The 24,746-nt window shown below is 44.0% G+C and overlaps 52 non-coding genes across 52 annotated transcripts; all 52 read left to right on the forward strand.

The window, feature by feature from the left end:
* The first annotated feature begins 284 nt into the window (after positions 1 to 284).
* On the forward strand, positions 285 to 357 carry trnav-cac (transfer RNA valine (anticodon CAC)). The gene has a single exon. It is a non-coding gene; the product is annotated as a tRNA-Val (tRNA).
* A 913-nt stretch (positions 358 to 1,270) lies between these two features.
* trnav-aac (transfer RNA valine (anticodon AAC)) lies at positions 1,271 to 1,343 on the forward strand. Its single transcript has one exon. It is a non-coding gene; the product is annotated as a tRNA-Val (tRNA).
* Positions 1,344 to 1,470: 127 nt separating this feature from the next.
* On the forward strand, positions 1,471 to 1,543 carry trnae-cuc (transfer RNA glutamic acid (anticodon CUC)). Its single transcript has one exon. It is a non-coding gene; the product is annotated as a tRNA-Glu (tRNA).
* An 809-nt stretch (positions 1,544 to 2,352) lies between these two features.
* Positions 2,353 to 2,425, forward strand: trnav-cac (transfer RNA valine (anticodon CAC)). Its single transcript has one exon. It is a non-coding gene; the product is annotated as a tRNA-Val (tRNA).
* A 1,111-nt stretch (positions 2,426 to 3,536) lies between these two features.
* trnav-uac (transfer RNA valine (anticodon UAC)) lies at positions 3,537 to 3,609 on the forward strand. The gene has a single exon. It is a non-coding gene; the product is annotated as a tRNA-Val (tRNA).
* Positions 3,610 to 3,845: 236 nt separating this feature from the next.
* trnav-aac (transfer RNA valine (anticodon AAC)) lies at positions 3,846 to 3,918 on the forward strand. Its single transcript has one exon. It is a non-coding gene; the product is annotated as a tRNA-Val (tRNA).
* A 124-nt stretch (positions 3,919 to 4,042) lies between these two features.
* trnav-cac (transfer RNA valine (anticodon CAC)) lies at positions 4,043 to 4,115 on the forward strand. The gene has a single exon. It is a non-coding gene; the product is annotated as a tRNA-Val (tRNA).
* A 604-nt stretch (positions 4,116 to 4,719) lies between these two features.
* Positions 4,720 to 4,792, forward strand: trnav-uac (transfer RNA valine (anticodon UAC)). The gene has a single exon. It is a non-coding gene; the product is annotated as a tRNA-Val (tRNA).
* A 236-nt stretch (positions 4,793 to 5,028) lies between these two features.
* On the forward strand, positions 5,029 to 5,101 carry trnav-aac (transfer RNA valine (anticodon AAC)). The gene has a single exon. It is a non-coding gene; the product is annotated as a tRNA-Val (tRNA).
* An 802-nt stretch (positions 5,102 to 5,903) lies between these two features.
* trnav-uac (transfer RNA valine (anticodon UAC)) lies at positions 5,904 to 5,976 on the forward strand. Its single transcript has one exon. It is a non-coding gene; the product is annotated as a tRNA-Val (tRNA).
* A 236-nt stretch (positions 5,977 to 6,212) lies between these two features.
* trnav-aac (transfer RNA valine (anticodon AAC)) lies at positions 6,213 to 6,285 on the forward strand. Its single transcript has one exon. It is a non-coding gene; the product is annotated as a tRNA-Val (tRNA).
* Positions 6,286 to 7,088: 803 nt separating this feature from the next.
* trnav-uac (transfer RNA valine (anticodon UAC)) lies at positions 7,089 to 7,161 on the forward strand. Its single transcript has one exon. It is a non-coding gene; the product is annotated as a tRNA-Val (tRNA).
* A 237-nt stretch (positions 7,162 to 7,398) lies between these two features.
* Positions 7,399 to 7,471, forward strand: trnav-aac (transfer RNA valine (anticodon AAC)). Its single transcript has one exon. It is a non-coding gene; the product is annotated as a tRNA-Val (tRNA).
* Positions 7,472 to 8,282: 811 nt separating this feature from the next.
* Positions 8,283 to 8,355, forward strand: trnav-uac (transfer RNA valine (anticodon UAC)). Its single transcript has one exon. It is a non-coding gene; the product is annotated as a tRNA-Val (tRNA).
* Positions 8,356 to 8,746: 391 nt separating this feature from the next.
* trnav-cac (transfer RNA valine (anticodon CAC)) lies at positions 8,747 to 8,819 on the forward strand. The gene has a single exon. It is a non-coding gene; the product is annotated as a tRNA-Val (tRNA).
* A 603-nt stretch (positions 8,820 to 9,422) lies between these two features.
* On the forward strand, positions 9,423 to 9,495 carry trnav-uac (transfer RNA valine (anticodon UAC)). Its single transcript has one exon. It is a non-coding gene; the product is annotated as a tRNA-Val (tRNA).
* A 236-nt stretch (positions 9,496 to 9,731) lies between these two features.
* Positions 9,732 to 9,804, forward strand: trnav-aac (transfer RNA valine (anticodon AAC)). The gene has a single exon. It is a non-coding gene; the product is annotated as a tRNA-Val (tRNA).
* Positions 9,805 to 9,931: 127 nt separating this feature from the next.
* Positions 9,932 to 10,004, forward strand: trnav-cac (transfer RNA valine (anticodon CAC)). The gene has a single exon. It is a non-coding gene; the product is annotated as a tRNA-Val (tRNA).
* Positions 10,005 to 10,598: 594 nt separating this feature from the next.
* Positions 10,599 to 10,671, forward strand: trnav-uac (transfer RNA valine (anticodon UAC)). Its single transcript has one exon. It is a non-coding gene; the product is annotated as a tRNA-Val (tRNA).
* A 236-nt stretch (positions 10,672 to 10,907) lies between these two features.
* Positions 10,908 to 10,980, forward strand: trnav-aac (transfer RNA valine (anticodon AAC)). Its single transcript has one exon. It is a non-coding gene; the product is annotated as a tRNA-Val (tRNA).
* Positions 10,981 to 11,107: 127 nt separating this feature from the next.
* Positions 11,108 to 11,180, forward strand: trnav-cac (transfer RNA valine (anticodon CAC)). Its single transcript has one exon. It is a non-coding gene; the product is annotated as a tRNA-Val (tRNA).
* A 605-nt stretch (positions 11,181 to 11,785) lies between these two features.
* On the forward strand, positions 11,786 to 11,858 carry trnav-uac (transfer RNA valine (anticodon UAC)). Its single transcript has one exon. It is a non-coding gene; the product is annotated as a tRNA-Val (tRNA).
* Positions 11,859 to 12,094: 236 nt separating this feature from the next.
* Positions 12,095 to 12,167, forward strand: trnav-aac (transfer RNA valine (anticodon AAC)). The gene has a single exon. It is a non-coding gene; the product is annotated as a tRNA-Val (tRNA).
* Positions 12,168 to 12,295: 128 nt separating this feature from the next.
* Positions 12,296 to 12,368, forward strand: trnav-cac (transfer RNA valine (anticodon CAC)). The gene has a single exon. It is a non-coding gene; the product is annotated as a tRNA-Val (tRNA).
* A 436-nt stretch (positions 12,369 to 12,804) lies between these two features.
* trnav-uac (transfer RNA valine (anticodon UAC)) lies at positions 12,805 to 12,877 on the forward strand. The gene has a single exon. It is a non-coding gene; the product is annotated as a tRNA-Val (tRNA).
* A 236-nt stretch (positions 12,878 to 13,113) lies between these two features.
* On the forward strand, positions 13,114 to 13,186 carry trnav-aac (transfer RNA valine (anticodon AAC)). Its single transcript has one exon. It is a non-coding gene; the product is annotated as a tRNA-Val (tRNA).
* A 128-nt stretch (positions 13,187 to 13,314) lies between these two features.
* On the forward strand, positions 13,315 to 13,387 carry trnav-cac (transfer RNA valine (anticodon CAC)). The gene has a single exon. It is a non-coding gene; the product is annotated as a tRNA-Val (tRNA).
* A 436-nt stretch (positions 13,388 to 13,823) lies between these two features.
* trnav-cac (transfer RNA valine (anticodon CAC)) lies at positions 13,824 to 13,896 on the forward strand. The gene has a single exon. It is a non-coding gene; the product is annotated as a tRNA-Val (tRNA).
* Positions 13,897 to 14,500: 604 nt separating this feature from the next.
* Positions 14,501 to 14,573, forward strand: trnav-uac (transfer RNA valine (anticodon UAC)). The gene has a single exon. It is a non-coding gene; the product is annotated as a tRNA-Val (tRNA).
* A 237-nt stretch (positions 14,574 to 14,810) lies between these two features.
* Positions 14,811 to 14,883, forward strand: trnav-aac (transfer RNA valine (anticodon AAC)). The gene has a single exon. It is a non-coding gene; the product is annotated as a tRNA-Val (tRNA).
* An 803-nt stretch (positions 14,884 to 15,686) lies between these two features.
* On the forward strand, positions 15,687 to 15,759 carry trnav-uac (transfer RNA valine (anticodon UAC)). The gene has a single exon. It is a non-coding gene; the product is annotated as a tRNA-Val (tRNA).
* Positions 15,760 to 15,995: 236 nt separating this feature from the next.
* trnav-aac (transfer RNA valine (anticodon AAC)) lies at positions 15,996 to 16,068 on the forward strand. Its single transcript has one exon. It is a non-coding gene; the product is annotated as a tRNA-Val (tRNA).
* A 123-nt stretch (positions 16,069 to 16,191) lies between these two features.
* Positions 16,192 to 16,264, forward strand: trnav-cac (transfer RNA valine (anticodon CAC)). Its single transcript has one exon. It is a non-coding gene; the product is annotated as a tRNA-Val (tRNA).
* Positions 16,265 to 16,868: 604 nt separating this feature from the next.
* trnav-uac (transfer RNA valine (anticodon UAC)) lies at positions 16,869 to 16,941 on the forward strand. The gene has a single exon. It is a non-coding gene; the product is annotated as a tRNA-Val (tRNA).
* A 235-nt stretch (positions 16,942 to 17,176) lies between these two features.
* Positions 17,177 to 17,249, forward strand: trnav-aac (transfer RNA valine (anticodon AAC)). Its single transcript has one exon. It is a non-coding gene; the product is annotated as a tRNA-Val (tRNA).
* Positions 17,250 to 18,362: 1,113 nt separating this feature from the next.
* On the forward strand, positions 18,363 to 18,435 carry trnav-aac (transfer RNA valine (anticodon AAC)). Its single transcript has one exon. It is a non-coding gene; the product is annotated as a tRNA-Val (tRNA).
* Positions 18,436 to 18,573: 138 nt separating this feature from the next.
* On the forward strand, positions 18,574 to 18,646 carry trnav-cac (transfer RNA valine (anticodon CAC)). The gene has a single exon. It is a non-coding gene; the product is annotated as a tRNA-Val (tRNA).
* Positions 18,647 to 19,250: 604 nt separating this feature from the next.
* trnav-uac (transfer RNA valine (anticodon UAC)) lies at positions 19,251 to 19,323 on the forward strand. Its single transcript has one exon. It is a non-coding gene; the product is annotated as a tRNA-Val (tRNA).
* Positions 19,324 to 19,559: 236 nt separating this feature from the next.
* trnav-aac (transfer RNA valine (anticodon AAC)) lies at positions 19,560 to 19,632 on the forward strand. Its single transcript has one exon. It is a non-coding gene; the product is annotated as a tRNA-Val (tRNA).
* A 123-nt stretch (positions 19,633 to 19,755) lies between these two features.
* Positions 19,756 to 19,828, forward strand: trnav-cac (transfer RNA valine (anticodon CAC)). The gene has a single exon. It is a non-coding gene; the product is annotated as a tRNA-Val (tRNA).
* A 604-nt stretch (positions 19,829 to 20,432) lies between these two features.
* trnav-uac (transfer RNA valine (anticodon UAC)) lies at positions 20,433 to 20,505 on the forward strand. Its single transcript has one exon. It is a non-coding gene; the product is annotated as a tRNA-Val (tRNA).
* A 236-nt stretch (positions 20,506 to 20,741) lies between these two features.
* On the forward strand, positions 20,742 to 20,814 carry trnav-aac (transfer RNA valine (anticodon AAC)). The gene has a single exon. It is a non-coding gene; the product is annotated as a tRNA-Val (tRNA).
* Positions 20,815 to 20,937: 123 nt separating this feature from the next.
* trnav-cac (transfer RNA valine (anticodon CAC)) lies at positions 20,938 to 21,010 on the forward strand. The gene has a single exon. It is a non-coding gene; the product is annotated as a tRNA-Val (tRNA).
* A 604-nt stretch (positions 21,011 to 21,614) lies between these two features.
* On the forward strand, positions 21,615 to 21,687 carry trnav-uac (transfer RNA valine (anticodon UAC)). Its single transcript has one exon. It is a non-coding gene; the product is annotated as a tRNA-Val (tRNA).
* Positions 21,688 to 21,923: 236 nt separating this feature from the next.
* On the forward strand, positions 21,924 to 21,996 carry trnav-aac (transfer RNA valine (anticodon AAC)). The gene has a single exon. It is a non-coding gene; the product is annotated as a tRNA-Val (tRNA).
* Positions 21,997 to 22,119: 123 nt separating this feature from the next.
* Positions 22,120 to 22,192, forward strand: trnav-cac (transfer RNA valine (anticodon CAC)). The gene has a single exon. It is a non-coding gene; the product is annotated as a tRNA-Val (tRNA).
* A 604-nt stretch (positions 22,193 to 22,796) lies between these two features.
* Positions 22,797 to 22,869, forward strand: trnav-uac (transfer RNA valine (anticodon UAC)). Its single transcript has one exon. It is a non-coding gene; the product is annotated as a tRNA-Val (tRNA).
* Positions 22,870 to 23,105: 236 nt separating this feature from the next.
* Positions 23,106 to 23,178, forward strand: trnav-aac (transfer RNA valine (anticodon AAC)). The gene has a single exon. It is a non-coding gene; the product is annotated as a tRNA-Val (tRNA).
* Positions 23,179 to 23,301: 123 nt separating this feature from the next.
* trnav-cac (transfer RNA valine (anticodon CAC)) lies at positions 23,302 to 23,374 on the forward strand. Its single transcript has one exon. It is a non-coding gene; the product is annotated as a tRNA-Val (tRNA).
* A 604-nt stretch (positions 23,375 to 23,978) lies between these two features.
* On the forward strand, positions 23,979 to 24,051 carry trnav-uac (transfer RNA valine (anticodon UAC)). Its single transcript has one exon. It is a non-coding gene; the product is annotated as a tRNA-Val (tRNA).
* Positions 24,052 to 24,287: 236 nt separating this feature from the next.
* trnav-aac (transfer RNA valine (anticodon AAC)) lies at positions 24,288 to 24,360 on the forward strand. Its single transcript has one exon. It is a non-coding gene; the product is annotated as a tRNA-Val (tRNA).
* A 126-nt stretch (positions 24,361 to 24,486) lies between these two features.
* On the forward strand, positions 24,487 to 24,559 carry trnav-cac (transfer RNA valine (anticodon CAC)). The gene has a single exon. It is a non-coding gene; the product is annotated as a tRNA-Val (tRNA).
* The last annotated feature ends 187 nt before the right edge of the window (positions 24,560 to 24,746 follow it).

Genomic DNA, 24,746 nt, shown 5'->3' on the forward strand with positions numbered 1-24,746 from the left:
GTGTGGGATTTACGCAGATTGCCTATTTGCGTTTGGGCACATCATTGTATAGATTATGACGAAAGAGAACTACTGTGGAAGTAGGGAGTTTCTGTAGTATAGTGGTCATCACGTTCGCCTAACACGCGAAAGGTCCTCGTTTCGAAACCGAGCAGAAACAGCTGCTTCCTTTTGATGAAAAGTATGAACCCTTTTTAGCCGACTGTGGGCTTTAGAAGACATTACCTTTATGCACATTTTTCAGAGCCTTCAATTAAAAATGTTGGATTGTTTGAGGGAGCTAGGTTTCCGTAGTGTAGTGGTTATCGCGTTCGCCTCACACGCGAAATGTCCCCAGTTCGAAACTGGGCGGGAACAGTGAATCTCTTTTTCACAATGGTTCAATTGGCATTCTGTTGAGGAGGAACTCAATGCTACCGAAGCTTTGCGGCCAAGAGGCATGAATATAGTCAGCAAAGGTGTAGTTGATGCAGAAATGAAAGAGCAGTCACTTTTTGACCTAAACCTAACCCAAACTTGTGCCATTTCAAGCCTGCGTGGCTTTCTTCTGAGGAACACGAAAGAAGATATTTGTCAGAGTGGCCCTCTGTTAGGCAGCAGCTCTACGTCACGAAGGTCTTTCTTTACACAGGTGTGAAGACAATTATTAAGCCACACTAGGCGGCAGTAACTGCCACACCGACAGACTCTGTACTTTAAACCAGGCAGTTTCAATGAACAGATGGATGGTGCACTCATAGACAAAATATTTTGTAAAACGTTAAAAACAATTAAATTAAATAACCTAAAAAAGAGCAAAAAAGTATTGGTCACAGAGAAATCCTTCAGACAACTGGAAAAATGCTTGGTTTGCCACTCAAAAAAAAGCTATTTGCAGACTGAAGAGCACAACGCAATCTGTAATTTTATACGTGCTCCAAGAAGCGTGCGATGAAAAGGTCAGATCCAACCTTGACTGCAGGTTTCCGTAGCTTAGAGGTTATCACATTCGCCTTACACGCGAAAGGTCCCCAGCTCGAAACTGGGCGGAAACAGGTGGGGGCTTTTGTTCTTTCTGTGGTGAAATGGCTGTCTGGTAGGCAGGTGGTCCAAGCTGCAAACGCCTTAATTCCGAGGTAAGTTAAGGGAAATTATTTGGAAACTCGGCGTAGACTGCCACGCCGAATGAACTTTGTCCTTTTGTGTGTGGGATTTACGCAGATTGCCTATTTGCGTTTGGGCACATCATTGTATAGATTATGGCGAAAGAGAACTAGTGTGGAAGTGGGGAGTTTCTGTAGTGTAGTGGTCATCACGTTCGCCTAACACGCGAAAGGTCCTCGTTTCAAAACCGAGCAGAAACAGCTGCTTCCTTTTGATGTAAAGTATGAACCCTTTTTAGCCGACTGTGGGCTTTAGAAGACATTACCTTTATGCACATTTTACAGAGCCTTCAATTAAAAATGTTGGACTGTTTGGAGAGGTAGGTAGGTTTCCGTAGTGTAGTGGTTATCACGTTCGCCTCTCACGCGAAAGGTCCCCAGTTCGAAACTGGGCGGGAACAGTGAATCTCTTTTTCACAATGGTTCAATTGGCATTCTGTTGAGGAGGAACTCAATGCTACCGAAGCTTTGCGGCCAAGAGGCATGAATATAGTCAGCAAAGGTGTAGTTGATGCAGAAATGAAAGAGCAGTCACTGTTTGACCTAAACCTAACCCACACTCGTGCCATTTCAAGCCTGCGTGGCTTTCTTCTGAGGAACACGAAAGAAGATATTTGTCAGAGTGGCCCTCTGTTAGTCTTGAAAATCACATAACATTCAAAACAGTTGCTATAATTAATCACATAAGTATGATTATATGATAATATAATAAGTAATTAATTGTAAGTTTTTTTTTTGGTTTAGTTTTTTTAAAAGAAACACAGAATTCACTTTACCTGCTTGTTGGGAGTTTGGCAGCATATGTTGTTCAAACAAAACAATTTCGTGAAGAAATCTCCGATCGTAAAACGCGTCTCCTCTCCTTCAGAGCGAATGATTGACAGATGAGTATCTGCTGTTTGAATTCCCCGCCACGGAAGAAGCGAAACAGCGCCAGGAAATCTACGTGTGGCCACAAATATATTGCATCCGTAGTGTTAAGCACTACCATAGAGAATGAATGGGAAAAGTTAAGAGAAGTTAAGCTTAACTATTTTCGGCTCCCGCGCGAAAGGTCCTCGGTTCGAAACCGAGCAGAAACAGCTGCTTCCTTTTGATGAAAAGTATGAACCCTTTTTAGCCGACTGTGGGCTTTAGAAGACATTACCTTTATGCACATTTTACAGAGCCTTCAATAAAAAATGTTGGACTGTTTGAGAGAGGTAGGTAGGTTTCCGTAGTGTAGTGGTTATCACGTTCTCCTCACACGCGAAAGGTCCCCAGTTCGAAACTGGGCGGAAACAGGTGGGGGCTTTTGTTCTTTCTTTGGTGAAATGGCTGTCTGGTAGGCAGGTGGTCCAAGCTGCAAACGCCTTAATTCCGAGGTAAGTTAAGGGAAATTATTTGGAAACTCGGCATAGACTGCCACGCCGAATGAACTCTGTCCTGTTGTGTGTGGGATTTACGCAGATTGCCTATTTGCGTTTGGGCACATCATTGTATAGATTATGGCGAAAGAGAACTAGTGTGGAAGTGGGGAGTTTCTGTAGTGTAGTGGTCATCACGTTCGCCTAACACTCAAAAGGTCCTTGGTTCGAAACCGAACAGAAACAGCTGCTTCCTTTTGATGAAAAGTATGAACCCTTTTTAGCCGACTGTGGACTTTAGAAGACATTACCTTTATGCACATTTTACAGAGCCTTCAATTAAAAATGTTGGACTGTTTAAGGGAGGTAGGTTTCCGTAGTGTAGTGGTTATCACTTTCGCCTCACACGCGAAAGGTCCCTTCTTCGAAACTGGGCGGGAACAGTGAATCTCTTTTTCACAATGGTTCAATTGGCATTCTGTTGAGGAGGAACTCAATGCTACCGAAGCTTTGCGGCCAAGAGGCATGAATATAGTCAGCAAAGGTGTATTTGATGCAGAAATGAAAGAGCAGTCACTGTTTGACCTAAACCTAACCCACACTTGTGCCATTTCAAGCCTGCGTGGCTTTCTTCTGAGGAACACGAAAGAAGATATTTGTCAGAGTGGCCCTCTGTTAGGCAGCAGCTCTACGTCACGAAGGCCTTTCTTTACACAGGTGTGAAGACAATTATTAAGCCACACTAGGCAGCAGTAACTGCCACACCGACAGACTCTGTACTTTAAACCAGGCAGTTTCAATGAACAGATGGATGGTGCACTCAAAGACAAAATATTTCGTATAACGTTAAAAACAATTAAATTAAATAACCTAAAAAAGAGCAAAAAAGTAATGGTCACAGAGAAATCCTTCAGACAACTGGAAAAATGCTTGGTTTGCCACTCAAAAAAAAAGCTATTTGCAGACTGAAGAGCACAACGCAATCTGTAATTTTATACGTGCTCCAAGAAGCGTGCGATGAAAAGGTCAGATCCAACCTTGACTTCAGGTTTCCGTAGTGTAGAGGTTATCACATTCGCCTTACACGCGAAAGGTCCCCAGCTCGAAACTGGGCGGAAACAGGTGGGGGCTTTTGTTCTTTCTGTGGTGAAATGGCTGTCTGGTAGGCAGGTGGTCCAAGCTGCAAACGCCTTAATTCCGAGGTAAGTTAAGGGAAATTATTTGGAAACTCGGCATAGACTGCCACGCCGAATGAACTCTGTCCTGTTGTGTGTGGGATTTACGCAGATTGCCTATTTGCGTTTGGGCACATCATTGTATAGATTATGGCGAAAGAGAACTAGTGTGGAAGTGGGGAGTTTCTGTAGTGTAGTGGTCATCACGTTCGCCTAACACGCAAAAGGTCCTCGGTTCGAAACCGAGCAGAAACAGCTGCTTCCTTTTGATGAAAAGTATGAACCCTTTTTAGCCGACTGTGGACTTTAGAAGACATTACCTTTATGCACATTTTACAGAGCCTTCAATTAAAAATGTTGGACTGTTTGAGGGAGGTAGGTTTCCGTAGTGTAGTGGTTATCACGTTCGCCTCACATGCGAAAGGTCCCCTGTTCGAAACTGGGCGGGAACAGTGAATCTCTTTTTCACAATGGTTCAATTGGCATTCTGTTGAGGAGGAACTCAACGCTACCGAAGCTTTGCGGCCAAGAGGCATGAATATAGTTAGCAAAGGTGTAGTTGATGCAGAAATGAAAGAGCAGTCACTGTTTGACCTAAACCTAACCCACACTCGTGCCATTTCAAGCCTGCGTGGCTTTCTTCTGAGGAACACGAAAGAAGATATTTGTCAGAGTGGCCCTCTGTTAGGCAGCAGCTCTACGTCACGAAGGCCTTTCTTTACACAGGTGTGAAGACAATTATTAAGCCACACTAGGCAGCAGTAACTGCCACACCGACAGACTCTGTACTTTAAACCAGGCATTTTCAATGAACAGATGGATGGTGCACTCAAAGACAAAATATTTCGTATAACGTTAAAAACAATTATATTAAATAACCTAAAAAAGAGCAAAAAAGTAATGGTCACAGAGCAATCCTACAGAAAAATGGAAAAATGCTTGGTTTGCCACTCAAAAAAAAACTATTTGCAGACTGAAGAGCACAACGCAATCTGTAATTTTATTCGTGCTCCAAGAAGCGTGCGATGAAAAGGTCAGATACAACCTTGACTGCAGGTTTCCGTAGTGTAGAGGTTATCACATTCGCCTTACACGCGAAAGGTCCCCAGCTCGAAACTGGGCGGAAACAGGTGGGGGCTTTTTTTCTTTCTGTGGTGAAATGGCTGTCTGGTAGGCAGGTGGTCCAAGCTGCAAACGCCTTAATTCCGAGGTAAGTTAAGGGAAATTATTTGGAAACTCGGCGTAGACTGCCACGCCGAATGAACTCTGTCCTGTTGTGTGTGGGATTTACACAGATTGCCTATTTGCTTTTGGGCACATCATTGTATAGATTATGGCGAAAGAGAACTAGTGTGGAAGTGGGGAGTTTCTGTAGTGTAGTGGTCATCATGTTCGCCTAACACGCGAAAGGTCCTTGGTTCGAAACCGAGCAGAAACAGCTGCTTCCTTTTGATGAAAAGTATGAACCTTTTTAGCCGACTGTGGGCTTTAGAAGACATTACCTTTATGCACATTTTACAGAGACTTCAATTAAAAATGTTGGACTGTTTTAGAGGTAGGTAGGTTTCCGTAGAGTAGTGGTTATCACGTTGGCCTCACACGCGAAAGGTCCCCAGTTCGAAACTGGGCGGGAACAGTGAATCTCTTTTTCACAATGGTTCAATTGGCATTCTGTTGAGGAGGAACTCAATGCTACCGAAGCTTTGCGGCCAAGAGGCATGAATATAGTCAGCAAAGGTGTAGTTGATGCAGAAATGAAAGAGCAGTCACTGTTTGACCTAAACCTAACCCACACTCGTGCCATTTCAAGCCTGCGTGGCTTTCTTCTGAGGAACACGAAAGAAGATATTTGTCAGAGTGGCCCTCTGTTAGGCAGCAGCTCTACGTCACGAAGGCCTTTCTTTACACAGGTGTGAAGACAATTATTAAGCCACACTAGGCAGCAGTAACTGCCACACCGACAGACTCTGTACTTTAAACCAGGCAGTTTCAATGAACAGATGGATGGTGCACTCAAAGACAAAATATTTCGTATAACGTTAAAAACAATTAAATTAAATAACCTAAAAAAGAGCAAAAAAGTAATGGTCACAGAGCAATCCTTCAAACAACTGGAAAAATGCTTGGTTTGCCACTCAAAAAAAAGCTATTTGCAGACTGAAGAGCACAACGCAATCTGTAATTTTATTCGTGCTCCAAGAAGCGTGCGATGAAAAGGTCAGATACAACCTTGTTTGCACGTTTCCGTAGTGTAGAGGTTATCACATTCGCCTTACACGCGAAAGGTCCCCAGCTCGAAACTGGGCGGAAACAGGTGGGGGCTTTTTTTCTTTCTGTGGTGAAATGGCTGTCTGGTAGGCAGGTGGTCCAAGCTGCAAACGCCTTAATTCCAAGGTAAGTTAAGGGAAATTATTTGGAAACTCGGCGTAGACTGCCACGCCGAATGAACTCTGTCCTGTTGTGTGTGGGATTTACACAGATTGCCTATTTGCTTTTGGGCACATCATTGTATAGATTATGGCGAAAGAGAACTAGTGTGGAAGTGGGGAGTTTCTGTAGTGTAGTGGTCATCACGTTCGCCTAACACGCGAAAGGTCCTTGGTTCGAAACCGAGCAGAAACAGCTGCTTCCTTTTGATGAAAAGTATGAACCCTTTTTAGCCGACTGTGGGCTTTAGAAGACATTACCTTTATGCACATTTTACAGAGACTTCAATTAAAAATGTTGGACTGTTTTAGAGGTAGGTAGGTTTCCGTAGAGTAGTGGTTATCACGTTCGCCTCACAAGCAAAAGGTCCCCAGTTTGAAACTGGGCGGAAACAGTGAATCTCTTTTTCACAATGGTTCAATTGGCATTCTGTTGAGGAGGAACTCAATGCTACCGAAGCTTTGCGGCCAAGAGGCATGAATATAGTCAGCAAAGGTGTAGTTGATGCAGAAATGAAAGAGCAGTCACTGTTTGACCTAAACCTAACCCACACTCATGCCATTTCAAGCCTGCGTGGCTTTCTTCTGAGGAACACGAAAGAAGATATTTGTCAGAGTGGCCCTCTGTTAGGCAGCAGCTCTACGTCACGAAGGCCTTTCTTTACACAGGTGTGAAGACAATTATTAAGCCACACTAGGCAGCAGTAACTGCCACACCGACAGACTCTGTACTTTAAACCAGGCAGTTTCAATGAACAGATGGATGGTGCACTCAAAGACAAAATATTTCGTATAATGTTAAAAACAATTAAATTAAATAACCTAAAAAAGAGCAAAAAAGTAATGGTCACAGAGCAATCCTTCAAACAACTGGAAAAATGCTTGGTTTGCCACTCAAAAAAAAGCTATTTGCAGACTGAAGAGCACAACGCAATCTGTAATTTTATTAGTGCTCCAAGAAGCGTGCGATGAAAAGGTCAGATACAACCTTGACTGCAGGTTTCCGTAGTGTAGAGGTTATCACATTCGCCTTACACGCGAAAGGTCCCCAGCTCGAAACTGGGCGGAAACAGGTGGGGGCTTTTTTTCTTTCTGTGGTGAAATGGCTGTCTGGTAGGCAGGTGGTCCAAGCTGCAAACGCCTTAATTCCGAGGTAAGTTAAGGGAAATTATTTGGAAACTCGGCGTAGACTGCCACGCCGAATGAACTCTGTCCTGTTGTGTGTGGGATTTACACAGATTGCCTATTTGCTTTTGGGCACATCATTGTATAGATTATGGGCGAAAGAGAACTAGTGTGGAAGTGGGGAGTATCTGTAGTGTAGTGGTCATCACGTTCGCCTAACAAGCGAAAGGTCCTCGGTTCGAAACCGAGCAGAAACAGCTGCTTCCTTTTGATGAAAAGTATGAACCCTTTTTAGCCGACTGTGGGCTTTAGAAGACATTACCTTTATGCACATTTTACAGAGACTTCAATTAAAAATGTTGGACTGTTTTAACGGTAGGTAGGTAGGTAGGTTTCCGTAGTGTAGTGGTTATCACGTTCGCCTCACACGGGAAAGGTCCCCAGTTCGAAACTGGGTGGGAACAGTGAATCTCTTTTTCACAATGGTTCAATTGGCATTCTGTTGAGGAGGAACCCAATGCTACCGAAGCTTTGCGGCCAAGAGGCATGAATATAGTCAGCAAAGGTGTAGTTGATGCAGAAATGAAAGAGCAGTCACTGTTTGACCTAAACCTAACCCACACTCGTGCCATTTCAAGCCTGCGTGGCTTTCTTCTGAGGAACACGAAAGAAGATATTTGTCAGAGTGGCCCTCTGTTAGGCAGCAGCTCTACGTCACGAAGGCCTTTCTTTACACAGGTGTGAAGACAATTATTAAGCCACACTAGGCAGCAGTAACTGCCACACCGACAGACTCTGTACTTTAAACCAGGCAGTTTCAATGAACAGATGGATGGTGCACTCAAAGACAAAATATTTCGAATAACGTTAAAAACAATCAAATTAAATAACCTAAAAAAGAGCAAAAAAGTAATGGTCACAGAGCAATCCTTAAGACAACTGGAAAAATGCTTGGTTTGCCACTCAAAAAAAAACTATTTGCAGACTGAAGAGCACAACGCAATCTGTAATTTTATTCGTGCTCCAAGAAGCGTGCGATGAAAAGGTCAGATCCAACCTTGACTGCAGGTTTCCGTAGTGTAGAGGTTATCACATTCGCCTTACACGCGAAAGGTCCCCAGCTTGAAACTGGGCGGAAACAGGTGGGGACTTTTGTTCTTTCTGTGGTGAAATGGCTGTCTGGTAGGCAGGTGGTCCAAGCTGCAAACGCCTTAATTCCGAGGGAAATTATTTGGAAACTCCTGTTGTGTGTGGGATTTACGCAGATTGCCTATTTGCGTTTGGGCACATCATTGTATAGATTATGACGAAAGAGAACTACTGTGGAAGTAGGGAGTTTCTGTAGTATAGTGGTCATCACGTTCGCCTAACACGCGAAAGGTCCTCGTTTCGAAACCGAGCAGAAACAGCTGCTTCCTTTTGATGAAAAGTATGAACCCTTTTTAGCCGACTGTGGGCTTTAGAAGACATTACCTTTATGCACATTTTTCAGAGCCTTCAATTAAAAATGTTGGATTGTTTGAGGGAGCTAGGTTTCCGTAGTGTAGTGGTTATCGCGTTCGCCTCACACGCGAAATGTCCCCAGTTCGAAACTGGGCGGGAACAGTGAATCTCTTTTTCACAATGGTTCAATTGGCATTCTGTTGAGGAGGAACTCAATGCTACCGAAGCTTTGTGGCCAAGAGGCATGAATATAGTCAGCAAAGGTGTAGTTGATGCAGAAATGAAAGAGCAGTCACTGTTTGACCTAAACCTAACCCACACTTGTGCCATTTCAAGCCTGCGTGGCTTTCTTCTGAGGAACACGAAAAAAGATATTTGTCAAAGTGGCCCTCTGTTAGGCAGCAGCTCTACGTCACGAAGGCCTTTCTTTACACAGGTGTGAAGACAATTATTAAGCCACACTAGGCAGCAGTAACTGCCACACCGACAGACTCTGTACTTTAAACCAGGCAGTATCAATGAACAGATGGATGGTGCACTCAAAGACAAAATATTTTGTATAACGTTAAAAACAATTATATTAAATAACCTAAAAAAGAGCAAAAAAGTAATGGTCACAGAGCAATCCTTCAGACAACTGGAAAAATGCTTGGTTTGCCACTCAAAAAAAACTATTTGCAGACTGAAGAGCACAATGCAATTTGTAATTTTATTCGTGCTCCAAGAAGTGTGCGATGAAAAGGTCAGATCCAACCTTGACTGCAGGTTTCCGTAGTGTAGAGGTTATCACATTCGCCTTACACGCGAAAGGTCCCCAGCTCGAAACTGGGCGGAAACAGGTGGGGGCTTTTTTTCTTTCTGTGGTGAAATGGCTGTCTGGTAGGCAGGTGGTCCAAGCTGCAAACGCCTTAATTCCGAGGTAAGTTAAGGGAAATTACTTGGAAACTCGGCGTAGACTGCCAAGCCGAATGAACTCTGTCCTGTTGTGTGTGGGATTTACGCAGATTGCCTATTTGCGTTTGGGCACATCATTGTATAGATTATGGCGAAAGAGAACTAGTGTGGAAGTGGGGAGTTTCTGTAGTGTAGTGGTCATCACGTTCGCCTAACACGCGAAAGGTCCTCGTTTCGAAACCGAGCAGAAACAGCTGCTTCCTTTTGATGAAAAGTATGAACCCTTTTTAGCCGACTGTGGGCTTTAGAAGACATTACCTTTATGCACATTTTACAGAGCCTTCAATTAAAAATGTTGGACTGTTTGGAGAGGTAGGTAGGTTTCCGTAGTGTAGTGGTTATCACGATCGCCTCACACGCGAAAGGTCCCCAGTTCGAAACTGGGCGGGAACAGTGAATCTCTTTTTCACAATGGTTCAATTGGCATTCTGTTGAGGAGGAACTCAATGCTACCGAAGCTTTGCGGCCAAGAGGCATGAATATAGTCAGCAAAGGTGTAGTTGATGCAGAAATGAAAGAGCAGTCACTGTTTGACCTAAACCTAACCCACACTCGTGCCATTTCAAGCCTGCGTGGCTTTCTTCTGAGGAACACGAAAGAAGATATTTGTCAGAGTGGCCCTCTGTTAGGCAGCAGCTCTACGTCACGAAGGTCTTTCTTTACACAGGTGTGAAGACAATTATTAAGCCACACTAGGCAGCAGTAACTGCCACACCGACAGACTCTGTACTTTAAACCAGGCAGTTTCAATGAATAGATGGATGGTGCACTCAAAGACAAAATATTTCGTATAACGTTAAAAACAATTATATTAAATAACCTAAAAAAGTAATGGTCACAGAGCAATCCTTCAGACAACTGGAAAAATGCTTGGTTTGCCACTCAAAAAAAAACTATTTGCAGACTGAAGAGCACAACGCAATCTGTAATTTTATTCGTGCTCCAAGAAGCGTGCGATGAAAAGGTCAGATCCAACCTTGACTGCAGGTTTCCGTAGTGTAGAGGTTATCACATTCGCCTTACACGCGAAAGGTCCCCAGCTTGAAACTGGGCGGAAACAGGTGGGGGCTTTTGTTCTTTCTTTGGTGAAATGGCTGTCTGGTAGGCAGGTGGTCCAAGCTGCAAACGCCTTAATTCCGAGGTAAGTTAAGGGAAATTATTTGGAAACTCGGCATAGACTGCCACGCCGAATGAACTCTGTCCTGTTGTGTGTGGGATTTACGCAGATTGCCTATTTGCGTTTGGGCACATCATTGTATAGATTATGGCGAAAGAGAACTAGTGTGGAAGTGGGGAGTTTCTGTAGTGTAGTGGTCATCACGTTCGCCTAACACGCGAAAGTTCCTCGGTTCGAAACCGAGCAGAAACAGCTGCTTCCTTTTGATGAAAAGTATGAACCCTTTTTAGCCGACTGTGGGCTTTAGAAGACATTACCTTTATGCACATTTTACAGAGCCTTCAATTAAAAATGTTGGACTGTTTGGAGAGGTAGGTAGGTTTCCGTAGTGTAGTGGTTATCACGTTCGCCTCACACGCGAAAGGTCCCCAGTTCGAAACTGGGCGGGAACAGTGAATCTCTTTTTCACAATGGTTCAATTGGCATTCTGTTGAGGAGGAACTCAATGCTACCGAAGCTTTGCGGCCAAGAGGCATGAATATAGTCAGCAAAGGTGTAGTTGATGCAGAAATGAAAGAGCAGTCACTGTTTGACCTAAACCTAACCCACACTCGTGCCATTTCAAGCCTGCGTGGCTTTCTTCTGAGGAACACGAAAGAAGATATTTGTCAGAGTGGCCCTCTGTTAGGCAGAAGCTCTACGTCACGAAGGTCTTTCTTTACACAGGTGTGAAGACAATTATTAAGCCACACTAGGCAGCAGTAACTGCCACACCGACAGACTCTGTACTTTAAACCAGGCAGTTTCAATGAACAGATGGATGGTGCACTCAAAGACAAAATTTTTAGTATAACGTTAAAAACAATTAAATTAAATAACCTAAAAAAAGAGCAAAAAAGTAATGGTCACAGAGAAATCCTTCAGACAACTGGAAAAATGCTTGGTTTGCCACTCAAAAAAAAGCTATTTGCAGACTGAAGAGCACAATGCAATCTGTAATTTTATACGTGCTCCAAGAAGCGTGCGATGAAAAGGTCAGATCCAACCTTGACTTCAGGTTTCCGTAGTGTAGAGGTTATCACATTCGCCTTACACGCGAAAGGTCCCCAGCTCGAAACTGGGTGGAAACAGGTGGGGGCTTTTGTTCTTTCTGTGGTGAAATGGCTGTCTGGTAGGCAGGTGGTCCAAGCTGCAAACGCCTTAATTCCAAGGTAAGTTAGGGGAAATTATTTGGAAACTCAGCATAGACTGCCACGCCGAATGAACTCTGTCCTGTTGTGTGTGGGATTTACGCAGATTGCCTATTTGCGTTTGGGCACATCATTGTATAGATTATGGCGAAAGAGAACTAGTGTGGTAGTGGGGAGTTTCTGTAGTGTAGTGGTCATCACGTTCGCCTAACACGCGAAAGGTCCTCGGTTCGAAACCGAGCAGAAACAGCTGCTTCCTTTTGATGAAAAGTATGAACCCTTTTTAGCCGACTGTGGGCTTTAGAAGACATTACCTTTATGCACATTTTACAGAGCCTTCAATAAAAAATGTTGGACTGTTTGAGAGAGGTAGGTAGGTTTCCGTAGTGTAGTGGTTATCACGTTCTCCTCACACGCGAAAGGTCCCCAGTTCGAAACTGGGCGGAAACAGGTGGGGGCTTTTGTTCTTTCTTTGGTGAAATGGCTGTCTGGTAGGCAGGTGGTCCAAGCTGCAAACGCCTTAATTCCGAGGTAAGTTAAGGGAAATTATTTGGAAACTCTGCATAGACTGCCACGCCGAATGAACTCTGTCCTGTTGTGTGTGGGATTTACGCAGATTGCCTATTTGCGTTTGGGCACATCATTGTAAAGATTATGGCGAAAGAGTACTAGTGTGGAAGTGGGGAGTTTCTGTAGTGTAGTGGTCATCACGTTCGCCTAACATGCGAAAAGTCCGTGTTTCGAAACCGAGCAGAAACAGCTGCTTCCTTTTGATGAAAAGTATGAACCCTTTTTAGCCGACTGTGGGCTTTAGAAGACATTACCTTTATGCACATTTTACAGAGCCTTCAATTAAAAATGTTGGACTGTTTGGAGAGGTAGGTAGGTTTCCGTAGTGTAGAGGTTATCACATTCGCCTTACACGCGAAAGGTCCCCAGCTCGAAACTGGGTGGAAACAGGTGGGGGCTTTTGTTCTTTCTGTGGTGAAATGGCTGTCTGGTAGGCAGGTGGTCCAAGCTGCAAACGCCTTAATTCCAAGGTAAGTTAGGGGAAATTATTTGGAAACTCAGCATAGACTGCCACGCCGAATGAACTCTGTCCTGTTGTGTGTGGGATTTACGCAGATTGCCTATTTGCGTTTGGGCACATCATTGTATAGATTATGGCGAAAGAGAACTAGTGTGGTAGTGGGGAGTTTCTGTAGTGTAGTGGTCATCACGTTCGCCTAACACGCGAAAGGTCCTCGGTTCGAAACCGAGCAGAAACAGCTGCTTCCTTTTGATGAAAAGTATGAACCCTTTTTAGCCGACTGTGGGCTTTAGAAGACATTACCTTTATGCACATTTTACAGAGCCTTCAATAAAAAATGTTGGACTGTTTGAGAGAGGTAGGTAGGTTTCCGTAGTGTAGTGGTTATCACGTTCTCCTCACACGCGAAAGGTCCCCAGTTCGAAACTGGGCGGAAACAGGTGGGGGCTTTTGTTCTTTCTTTGGTGAAATGGCTGTCTGGTAGGCAGGTGGTCCAAGCTGCAAACGCCTTAATTCCGAGGTAAGTTAAGGGAAATTATTTGGAAACTCTGCATAGACTGCCACGCCGAATGAACTCTGTCCTGTTGTGTGTGGGATTTACGCAGATTGCCTATTTGCGTTTGGGCACATCATTGTAAAGATTATGGCGAAAGAGTACTAGTGTGGAAGTGGGGAGTTTCTGTAGTGTAGTGGTCATCACGTTCGCCTAACATGCGAAAAGTCCGTGTTTCGAAACCGAGCAGAAACAGCTGCTTCCTTTTGATGAAAAGTATGAACCCTTTTTAGCCGACTGTGGGCTTTAGAAGACATTACCTTTATGCACATTTTACAGAGCCTTCAATTAAAAATGTTGGACTGTTTGGAGAGGTAGGTAGGTTTCCGTAGTGTAGTGGTTATCACGTTCGCCTCACACGCGAAAGGTCCCCAGTTCGAAACTGGGCGGGAACAGTGAATCTCTTTTTCACAATGGTTCAATTGGCATTCTGTTGAGGAGGAACTCAATGCTACCGAAGCTTTGCGGCCAAGAGGCATGAATATAGTCAGCAAAGGTGTAGTTGATGCAGAAATGAAAGAGCAGTCACTGTTTGACCTAAACCTAACCCACACTCGTGCCATTTCAAGCCTGCGTGGCTTTCTTCTGAGGAACACGAAAGAAGATATTTGTCAGAGTGGCCCTCTGTTAGGCAGCAGCTCTACGTCACGAAGGTCTTTCTTTACACAGGTGTGAAGACAATTATTAAGCCACACTAGGCAGCAGTAACTGCCACACCGACAGACTCTGTACTTTAAACCAGGCATTTTCAATGAACAGATGGATGGTGCACTCAAAGACAAAATATTTCGTATAACGTTAAAAACAATTATATTAAATAACCTAAAAAAGAGCAAAAAAGTAATGGTCACACAGCAATCCTTCAGACAACTGGAAAAATGCTTGGTTTGCCACTCAAAAAAAAACTATTTGCAGACTGAAGAGCACAACGCAATCTGTAATTTTATTCGTGCTCCAAGAAGCGTGCGATGAAAAGGTCAGATCCAACCTTGACTGCAGGTTTCCGTAGTGTAGAGGTTATCACATTCGCCTTACACGCGAAAGGTCCCCAGCTTGAAACTGGGCGGAAACAGGTGGGGGCTTTTGTTCTTTCTGTGGTGAAATGGCTGTCTGGTAGGCAGGTGGTCCAAGCTGCAAACGCCTTAATTCCGAGATAAGTTAAGGGAAATTATTTGGAAACTCGGCGTAGACTGCCACGCCGAATGAACTCTGTCCTGTTGTGTGTGGGATTTACGCAGATTGCCTATTTGCGTTTTCGGCACATCATTGTATAGATTATGGCGGAAGAGAACTACTGTGGAAGTAGGGAGTTTCTGTAGTGTAGTGGTCATCATGTTCGCCTAACACGCGAAAGGTCCTTGGTTCGAAACCGAGCAGAAACAGCTGCTTCCTTTTGATGAAAAGTATGAACCCTTTTTAGCCGACTGTGGGCTTTAGAAGACATTACCTTTATGCACATTTTACAGAGACTTCAATTAAAAATGTTGGACTGTTTTAGAGGTAGGTAGGTTTCCGTAGTGTAGTGGTTATCACGTTGGCCTCACACGTGAAAGGTCCCCAGATCGAAACTGGGCGGGAACAGTGAATCTCTTTTTCACAATGGTTCAATTGGCATTCTGTTGAGGAGGAACCCAATGCTACCGAAGCTTTGCGGCCAAGAGGCATGAATATAGTCAGCAAAGGTGTAGTTGATGCAGAAATGAAAGAGCAGTCACTGTTTGACCTAAACCTAACCCACACTCGTGCCATTTCAAGCCTGCGTGGCTTTCTTCTGAGGAACACGAAAGAAGATATTTGTCAGAGTGGCCCTCTGTTAGGCAGCAGCTCTACGTCACGAAGGCCTTTCTTTACACAGGTGTGAAGACAATTATTAAGCCACACTAGGCAGCAGTAACTGCCACACCGACAGACTCTGTACTTTAAACCAGGCAGTTTCAATGAATAGATGGATGGTGCACTCAAAGACAAAATATTTCGTATAATGTTAAAAACAATTAAATTAAATAACCTAAAAAAGAGCAAAAAAGTAATGGTCACAGAGCAATCCTTCAAACAACTGGAAAAATGCTTGGTTTGCCACTCAAAAAAAAGCTATTTGCAGACTGAAGAGCACAACGCAATCTGTAATTTTATTCGTGCTCCAAGAAGCGTGCGATGAAAATGTCAGATACAACCTTGACTGCAGGTTTCCGTAGTGTAGAGGTTATCACATTCGCCTTACACGCGAAAGGTCCCCAGCTTGAAACTGGGCGGAAACAGGTGGGGGCTTTTTTTCTTTCTGTGGTGAAATGGCTGTCTGGTAGGCAGCTGGTCCAAGCTGCAAACGCCTTAATTCCGAGGTAAGTTAAGGCAAATTATTTGGAAACTCGGCGTAGACTGCCACGCCGAATGAACTCTGTCCTGTTGTGTGTGGGATTTACACAGATTGCCTATTTGCTTTTGGGCACATCATTGTATAGATTATGGCGAAAGAGAACTAGTGTGGAAGTGGGGAGTTTCTGTAGTGTAGTGGTCATCACGTTCACCTAACACGGGAAAGGTCCTTGGTTCAAAACCGAGCAGAAACAGCTGCTTCCTTTTGATGAAAAGTATGAACCCTTTTTAGCCGACTGTGGGCTTTAGAAGACATTACCTTTATGCACATTTTACAGAGACTTCAATTAAAAATGTTGGACTGTTTTAGCTGGTAGGTTTCCGTAGTGTAGTGGTTATCACGTTCGCCTCACACGCGAAAGGTCACCAGTTCGAAACTGGGCGGGAACAGTGAATCTCTTTTTCACAATGGTTCAATTGGCATTCTGTTGAGGAGGAACCCAATGCTACCGAAGCTTTGCGGCCAAGAGGCATGAATATAGTCAGCAAAGGTGTAGTTGATGCAGAAATGAAAGAGCAGTCACTGTTTGACCTAAACCTAACCCACACTCGTGCCATTTCAAGCCTGCGTGGCTTTCTTCTGAGGAACACGAAAGAAGATATTTGTCAGAGTGGCCCTCTGTTAGGCAGCAGCTCTACGTCACGAAGGCCTTTCTTTACACAGGTGTGAAGACAATTATTAAGCCACACTAGGCAGCAGTAACTGCCACACCGACAGACCCTGTACTTTAAACCATGCAGTTTCAATGAACAGATGGATGGTGCACTCAAAGACAAAATATTTCGTATAATGTTAAAAACAATTAAATTAAATAACCTAAAAAAGAGCAAAAAAGTAATGGTCACAGAGCAATCCTTCAAACAACTGGAAAAATGCTTGGTTTGCCACTCAAAAAAAAGCTATTTGCAGACTGAAGAGCACAACGCAATCTGTAATTTTATTCGTGCTCCAAGAAGCGTGCGATGAAAATGTCAGATACAACCTTGACTGCAGGTTTCCGTAGTGTAGAGGTTATCACATTCGCCTTACACGCGAAAGGTCCCCAGCTCGAAACTGGGCGGAAACAGGTGGGGGCTTTTTTTCTTTCTGTGGTGAAATGGCTGTCTGGTAGGCAGCTGGTCCAAGCTGCAAACCCCTTAATTCCGAGGTAAGTTAAGGGAAATTATTTGGAAACTCGGCGTAGACTGCCACCCCGAATGAACTTTGTCCTTTTGTGTGTGGGATTTACGCAGATTGCCTATTTGCGTTTGGGCACATCATTGTATAGATTATAGCGAAAGAGAACTACTGTGAAGTGGGGAGTTTCTGTAGTGTAGTGGTCATCACGTTCGCCTAACACGCGAAAGGTCCTTGGTTCGAAACCGAGCAGAAACAGCTGCTCCGTTTTGATGAAAAGTATGAACCCTTTTTAGCCGACTGTGGGCTTTAGAAGACATTACCTTTATGCACATTTTACAGAGCCTTCAATTAAAAATGTTGGACTGTTTGCGGGATGTAGGTAGGCTTCCGTAGTGTAGTGGTTATCACGTTCGCCTCACAAGCAAAAGATCCCCAGTTTGAAACTGGGTGGGAACAGTGAATCTCTTTTTCACAATGGTTCAATTGGCATTCTTTTGAGGAGGAACTCAACGCTACCGAAGCTTTGCGGCCAAGAGGCATGAATATAGTCAGCAAAGGTGTAGTTGATGCAGAAATGAAAGAGCAGTCACTGTTTGACCTAAACCTAACCCACACTCGTGCCATTTTAAGCCTGCGTGGCTTTCTTCTGAGGAACACGAACGAAGAAATTTGTCAGAGTGGCCCTCTGTTAGGCAGCAGCTCTACGTCACGAAGGCCTTTCTTTACACAGGTGTGAAGACAATTATTAAGCCACACTAGGCAGCAGTAACTGCCACACCGACAGACTCTGTACTTTAAACCAGGCAGTTTCAATGAACAGATGGATGGTGCACTCAAAGACAAAATATTTCGTATAATGTTAAAAACAATTAAATTAAATAACCTAAAAAGGAGCAAAAAGTAATGGTCACAGAGCAATCCTTCAGACAACTGGAAAAATGCTTGGTTTGCCACTCAAAAAAAAGCTATTTGCAGACTGAAGAGCACAACGCAATCTGTAATTTTATTCGTGCTCCAAGAAGCGTGCGATGGAAAGGTCAGATACAACCTTGACTGCAGGTTTCTGTAGTGTAGAGGTTATCACATTCGCCTTACACGTGAAAGGTCCCCAGCTCGAAACTGGGCGGAAACAGGTGGGGGCTTTTTTTCTTTCTGTGGTGAAATAGCTGTCTGGTAGGCAGCTGGTCCAAGCTGCAAACGCCTTAATTCCAAGGTAAGTTAAGGGAAATTATTTGGAAACTCGGCGTAGACTGCCACGCGGAATGAACTCTGTCCTGTTGTGTGTGGGATTTACACAGATTGCCTATTTGCTTTTGGGCACATCATTGTATAGATTATGGCGAAAGAGAACTAGTGTGGAAGTGGGGAGTTTCTGTAGTGTAGTGGTCATCACGTTCGCCTAACACGCGAAAGGTCCTTGGTTCGAAACCGAGCAGAAACAGCTGCTTCCTTTTGATGAAAAGTATGAACCCTTTTTAGCCGACTGTGGGCTTTAGAAGACATTACCTTTATGCACATTTTACAGAGACTTCAATTAAAAATGTTGGACTGTTTTAGAGGTAGGTAGGTAGGTAGGTAGGTTTCCGTAGTGTAGTGGTTATCACGTTCGCCTCACACGCGAAAGGTCCCCAGTTCGAAACTGGGCGCGAACAGTGAATCTCTTTTTCACAATGGTTCAATTGGCATTCTGTTGAGGAGGAACTCAATGCTACCGAAGCTTTGCGGCCAAGAGGCATGAATATAGTCAGCAAAGGTGTAGTTGATGCAGAAATGAAAGAGCAGTCACTGTTTGACCTAAACCTAACCCACACTCGTGCCATTTCAAGCCTGCGTGGCTTTCTTCTGAGGAACACGAAAGAAGATATTTGTCAGAGTGGCCCTCTGTTAGGCAGCAGCTCTACGTCACAAAGGCCTTTCTTTACACAGGTGTGAAGACAATTATTAAGCCACACTAGGCAGCAGTAACTGCCACACCGACAGACTCTGTACTTTAAACCAGGCAGTTTCAATGAACAGATGGATGGTGCACTCAAAGACAAAATATTTTGTATAATGTTAAAAACAATTAAATTAAATAACCTAAAAAAGAGCAAAAAAGTAATGGTCACAGAGCAATCCTTCAAACAACTGGAAAAATGCTTGGTTTGCCACTCAAAAAAAAGCTATTTGCAGACTGAAGAGCACAACGCAATCTGTAATTTTATTCGTGCTCCAAGAAGCGTGCGATGAAAATGTCAGATACAACCTTGACTGCAGGTTTCCGTAGTGTAGAGGTTATCACATTCGCCTTACACGCGAAAGGTCCCCAGCTCGAAACTGGGCGGAAACAGGTGGGGGCTTTTTTTCTTTCTGTGGTGAAATGGCTGTCTGGTAGGCAGCTGGTCCAAGCTGCAAACGCCTTAATTCCGAGGTAAGTTAAGGGAAATTATTTGGAAACTCGGCGTAGACTGCCACGCCGAATGAACTCTGTCCTGTTGTGTGTGGGATTTACACAGATTGCCTATTTGCTTTTGGGCACATCATTGTATAGATTATGGCGAAAGAGAACTAGTGTGGAAGTGGGGAGTTTCTGTAGTGTAGTGGTCATCACGTTCACCTAACACGCGAAAGGTCCTTGGTTCAAAACCGAGCAGAAACAGCTGCTTCCTTTTGATGAAAAGTATGAACCCTTTTTAGCCGACTGTGGGCTTTAGAAGACATTACCTTTATGCACATTTTACAGAGACTTCAATTAAAAATGTTGGACTGTTTTAGCGGGTAGGTTTCCGTAGTGTAGTGGTTATCACGTTCGCCTCACACGCGAAAGGTCCCCAGTTCGAAACTGGGCGGGAACAGTGAATCTCTTTTTCACAATGGTTCAATTGGCATTCTGTTGAGGAGGAACCCAATGCTACCGAAGCTTTGCGGCCAAGAGGCATGAATATAGTCAGCAAAGGTGTAGTTGATGCAGAAATGAAAGAGCAGTCACTGTTTGACCTAAACCTAACCCACACTCGTGCCATTTCAAGCCTGCGTGGCTTTCTTCTGAGGAACACGAAAGAAGATATTTGTCAGAGTGGCCCTCTGTTAGGCAGCAGCTCTACGTCACGAAGGCCTTTCTTTACACAGGTGTGAAGACAATTATTAAGCCACACTAGGCAGCAGTAACTGCCACACCGACAGACTCTGTACTTTAAACCAGGCAGTTTCAATGAATAGATGGATGGTGCACTCAAAGACAAAATATTTCGTATAATGTTAAAAACAATTAAATTAAATAACCTAAAAAAGAGCAAAAAAGTAATGGTCACAGAGCAATCCTTCAAACAACTGGAAAAATGCTTGGTTTGCCACTCAAAAAAAAGCTATTTGCAGACTGAAGAGCACAACGCAATCTGTAATTTTATTCGTGCTCCAAGAAGCGTGCGATGAAAATGTCAGATACAACCTTGACTGCAGGTTTCCGTAGTGTAGAGGTTATCACATTCGCCTTACACGCGAAAGGTCCCCAGCTCGAAACTGGGCGGAAACAGGTGGGGGCTTTTTTTCTTTCTGTGGTGAAATGGCTGTCTGGTAGGCAGCTGGTCCAAGCTGCAAACGCCTTAATTCCGAGGTAAGTTAAGGGAAATTATTTGGAAACTCGGCGTAGACTGCCACGCCGAATGAACTCTGTCCTGTTGTGTGTGGGATTTACACAGATTGCCTATTTGCTTTTGGGCACATCATTGTATAGATTATGGCGAAAGAGAACTAGTGTGGAAGTGGGAAGTTTCTGTAGTGTAGTGGTCATCACGTTCACCTAACACGGGAAAGGTCCTTGGTTCAAAACCGAGCAGAAACAGCTGCTTCCTTTTGATGAAAAGTATGAACCCTTTTTAGCCGACTGTGGGCTTTAGAAGACATTACCTTTATGCACATTTTACAGAGACTTCAATTAAAAATGTTGGACTGTTTTAGCGGGTAGGTTTCCGTAGTGTAGTGGTTATCACGTTCGCCTCACACGCGAAAGGTCCCCAGTTCGAAACTGGGCGGGAACAGTGAATCTCTTTTTCACAATGGTTCAATTGGCATTCTGTTGAGGAGGAACCCAATGCTACCGAAGCTTTGCGGCCAAGAGGCATGAATATAGTCAGCAAAGGTGTAGTTGATGCAGAAATGAAAGAGCAGTCACTGTTTGACCTAAACCTAACCCACACTCGTGCCATTTCAAGCCTGCGTGGCTTTCTTCTGAGGAACACGAAAGAAGATATTTGTCAGAGTGGCCCTCTGTTAGGCAGCAGCTCTACGTCACGAAGGCCTTTCTTTACACAGGTGTGAAGACAATTATTAAGCCACACTAGGCAGCAGTAACTGCCACACCGACAGACTCTGTACTTTAAACCAGGCAGTTTCAATGAATAGATGGATGGTGCACTCAAAGACAAAATATTTCGTATAATGTTAAAAACAATTAAATTAAATAACCTAAAAAAGAGCAAAAAAGTAATGGTCACAGAGCAATCCTTCAAACAACTGGAAAAATGCTTGGTTTGCCACTCAAAAAAAAGCTATTTGCAGACTGAAGAGCACAACGCAATCTGTAATTTTATTCGTGCTCCAAGAAGCGTGCGATGAAAATGTCAGATACAACCTTGACTGCAGGTTTCCGTAGTGTAGAGGTTATCACATTCGCCTTACACGCGAAAGGTCCCCAGCTCGAAACTGGGCGGAAACAGGTGGGGGCTTTTTTTCTTTCTGTGGTGAAATGGCTGTCTGGTAGGCAGCTGGTCCAAGCTGCAAACGCCTTAATTCCGAGGTAAGTTAAGGGAAATTATTTGGAAACTCGGCGTAGACTGCCACGCCGAATGAACTCTGTCCTGTTGTGTGTGGGATTTACACAGATTGCCTATTTGCTTTTGGGCACATCATTGTATAGATTATGGCGAAAGAGAACTAGTGTGGAAGTGGGGAGTTTCTGTAGTGTAGTGGTCATCACGTTCACCTAACACGGGAAAGGTCCTTGGTTCAAAACCGAGCAGAAACAGCTGCTTCCTTTTGATGAAAAGTATGAACCCTTTTTAGCCGACTGTGGGCTTTAGAAGACATTACCTTTATGCACATTTTACAGAGACTTCAATTAAAAATGTTGGACTGTTTTAGCGGGTAGGTTTCCGTAGTGTAGTGCTTATCACGTTCGCCTCACACGCGAAAGGTCCCCAGTTCGAAACTGGGCGGGAACAGTGAATCTCTTTTTCACAATGGTTCAATTGGCATTCTGTTGAGGAGGAACTCAATGCTACCGAAGCTTTGCGGCCAAGAGGCATGAATATAGTCAGCAAAGGTGTAGTTGATGCAGAAATGAAAGAGCAGTCACTGTTTGACCTAAACCTAACCCACACTCATGCCATTTCAAGCCTGCGTGGCTTTCTTCTGAGGAACACGAAAGAAGATATTTGTCAGAGTGGCCCTCTGTTAGGCAGCAGCTCTACGTCACGAAGGCCTTTCTTTACACAGGTGTGAAGACAATTATTAAGCCACACTAGGCAGCAGTAACTGCCACACCGACAGACTCTGTACTTTAAACCAGGCAGTTTCAATGAACAGATGGATGGTGCACTCAAAGACAAAATATTTCGTATAATGTTAAAAACAATTAAATTAAATAACCTAAAAAAGAGCAAAAAAGTAATGGTCACAGAGCAATCCTTCAAAAAACTGGAAAAATGCTTGGTTTGCCACTCAAAAAAAAGCTATTTGCAGACTGAAGAGCACAACGCAATCTGTAATTTTATTCGTGCTCCAAGAAGCGTGCGATGAAAATGTCAGATACAACCTTGACTGCAGGTTTCCGTAGTGTAGAGGTTATCACATTCGCCTTACACGCGAAAGGTCCCCAGCTCGAAACTGGGCGGAAACAGGTGGGGGCTTTTTTTCTTTCTGTGGTGAAATGGCTGTCTGGTAGGCAGCTGGTCCAAGCTGCAAACGCCTTAATTCCGAGGTAAGTTAAGGGAAATTATTTGGAAACTCGGCGTAGACTGCCACGCCGAATGAACTCTGTCCTGTTGTGTGTGGGATTTACACAGATTGCCTATTTGCTTTTGGGCACATCATTGTATAGATTATGGCGAAAGAGAACTAGTGTGGAAGTGGGGAGTTTCTGTAGTGTAGTGGTCATCACGTTCACCTAACACGGGAAAGGTCCTTGGTTCAAAACCGAGCAGAAACAGCTGCTTCCTTTTGATGAAAAGTATGAACCCTTTTTAGCCGACTGTGGGCTTTAGAAGACATTACCTTTATGCACATTTTACAGAGACTTCAATTAAAAATGTTGGACTGTTTTAGCGGGTAGGTTTCCGTAGTGTAGTGGTTATCACGTTCGCCTCACACACGAAAGGTCCCCAGTTCGAAACTGGGCGGGAACAGTGAATCTCTTTTTCACAATGGTTCAATTGGCATTCTGTTGAGGAGGAACCCAATGCTACCGAAGCTTTGCGGCCAAGAGGCATGAATATAGTCAGCAAAGGTGTAGTTGATGCAGAAATGAAAGAGCAGTCACTGTTTGACCTAAACCTAACCCACACTCGTGCCATTTCAAGCCTGCGTGGCTTTCTTCTGAGGAACACGAAAGAAGATATTTGTCAGAGTGGCCCTCTGTTAGGCAGCAGCTCTACGTCACGAAGGCCTTTCTTTACACAGGTGTGAAGACAATTATTAAGCCACACTAGGCAGCAGTAACTGCCACACCGACAGACTCTGTACTTTAAACCAGGCAGTTTCAATGAATAGATGGATGGTGCACTCAAAGACAAAATATTTCGTATAATGTTAAAAACAATTAAATTAAATAACCTAAAAAAGAGCAAAAAAGTAATGGTCACAGAGCAATCCTTCAAACAACTGGAAAAATGCTTGGTTTGCCACTCAAAAAAAAGCTATTTGCAGACTGAAGAGCACAACGCAATCTGTAATTTTATTCGTGCTCCAAGAAGCGTGCGATGAAAAGGTCAGATACAACCTTGACTGCAGGTTTCCGTAGTGTAGAGGTTATCACATTCGCCTTACACGCGAAAGGTCCCTAGCTCGAAACTGGGTGGAAACAGGTGGGGGCTTTTTTTCTTTCTGTGGTGAAATGGCTGTCTGGTAGGCAGGTGGTCCAAGCTGCAAACGCCTTAATTCCGAGGTAAGTTAAAGGAAATTATTTGGAAACTCGGCGTAGACTGCCAAGCCGAATGAACTCTGTCCTGTTGTGTGTGGGATTTACACAGATTGCCTATTTGCTTTTGGGCACATCATTGTATAGATTATGGCGAAAGAGAACTAGTGTAGAAGTGGGGAGTTTCTGTAGTGTAGTGGTCATCACGTTCGCCTAACACGCGAAAGGTCCTCGGTTTGAAACCGAGCAGAAACAGCTGCTTCCTTTTGATGAAAAGTATGAACCCTTTTTAGCCGACTGTGGGCTTTAGAAGACATTACCTTTATGCACATTTTACAGAGACTTCAATTAAAAATGTTGGACTGTTTTAGAGGTAGGTAGGTTTCCGTAGTGTAGTGGTTATCACGTTCGCCTCACACGCGAAAGGTCCCCAGTTCGAAACTGGGCGGGAACAGTGAATCTCTTTTTCACAATGGTTCAATTGGCATTCTGTTGAGGAGGAACTCAATGCTACCGAAGCTTTGCGGCCAAGAGGCATGAATATAGTCAGCAAAGGTGTAGTTGATGCAGAAATGAAAGAGCAGTCACTGTTAGACCTAAACCTAACCCACACTCGTGCCATTTCAAGCCTGCGTGGCTTT

Source organism: Carassius carassius, chromosome 22 (genome assembly GCF_963082965.1).
Source record: "Carassius carassius chromosome 22, fCarCar2.1, whole genome shotgun sequence".
NCBI lineage: Eukaryota > Metazoa > Chordata > Actinopteri > Cypriniformes > Cyprinidae > Carassius > Carassius carassius.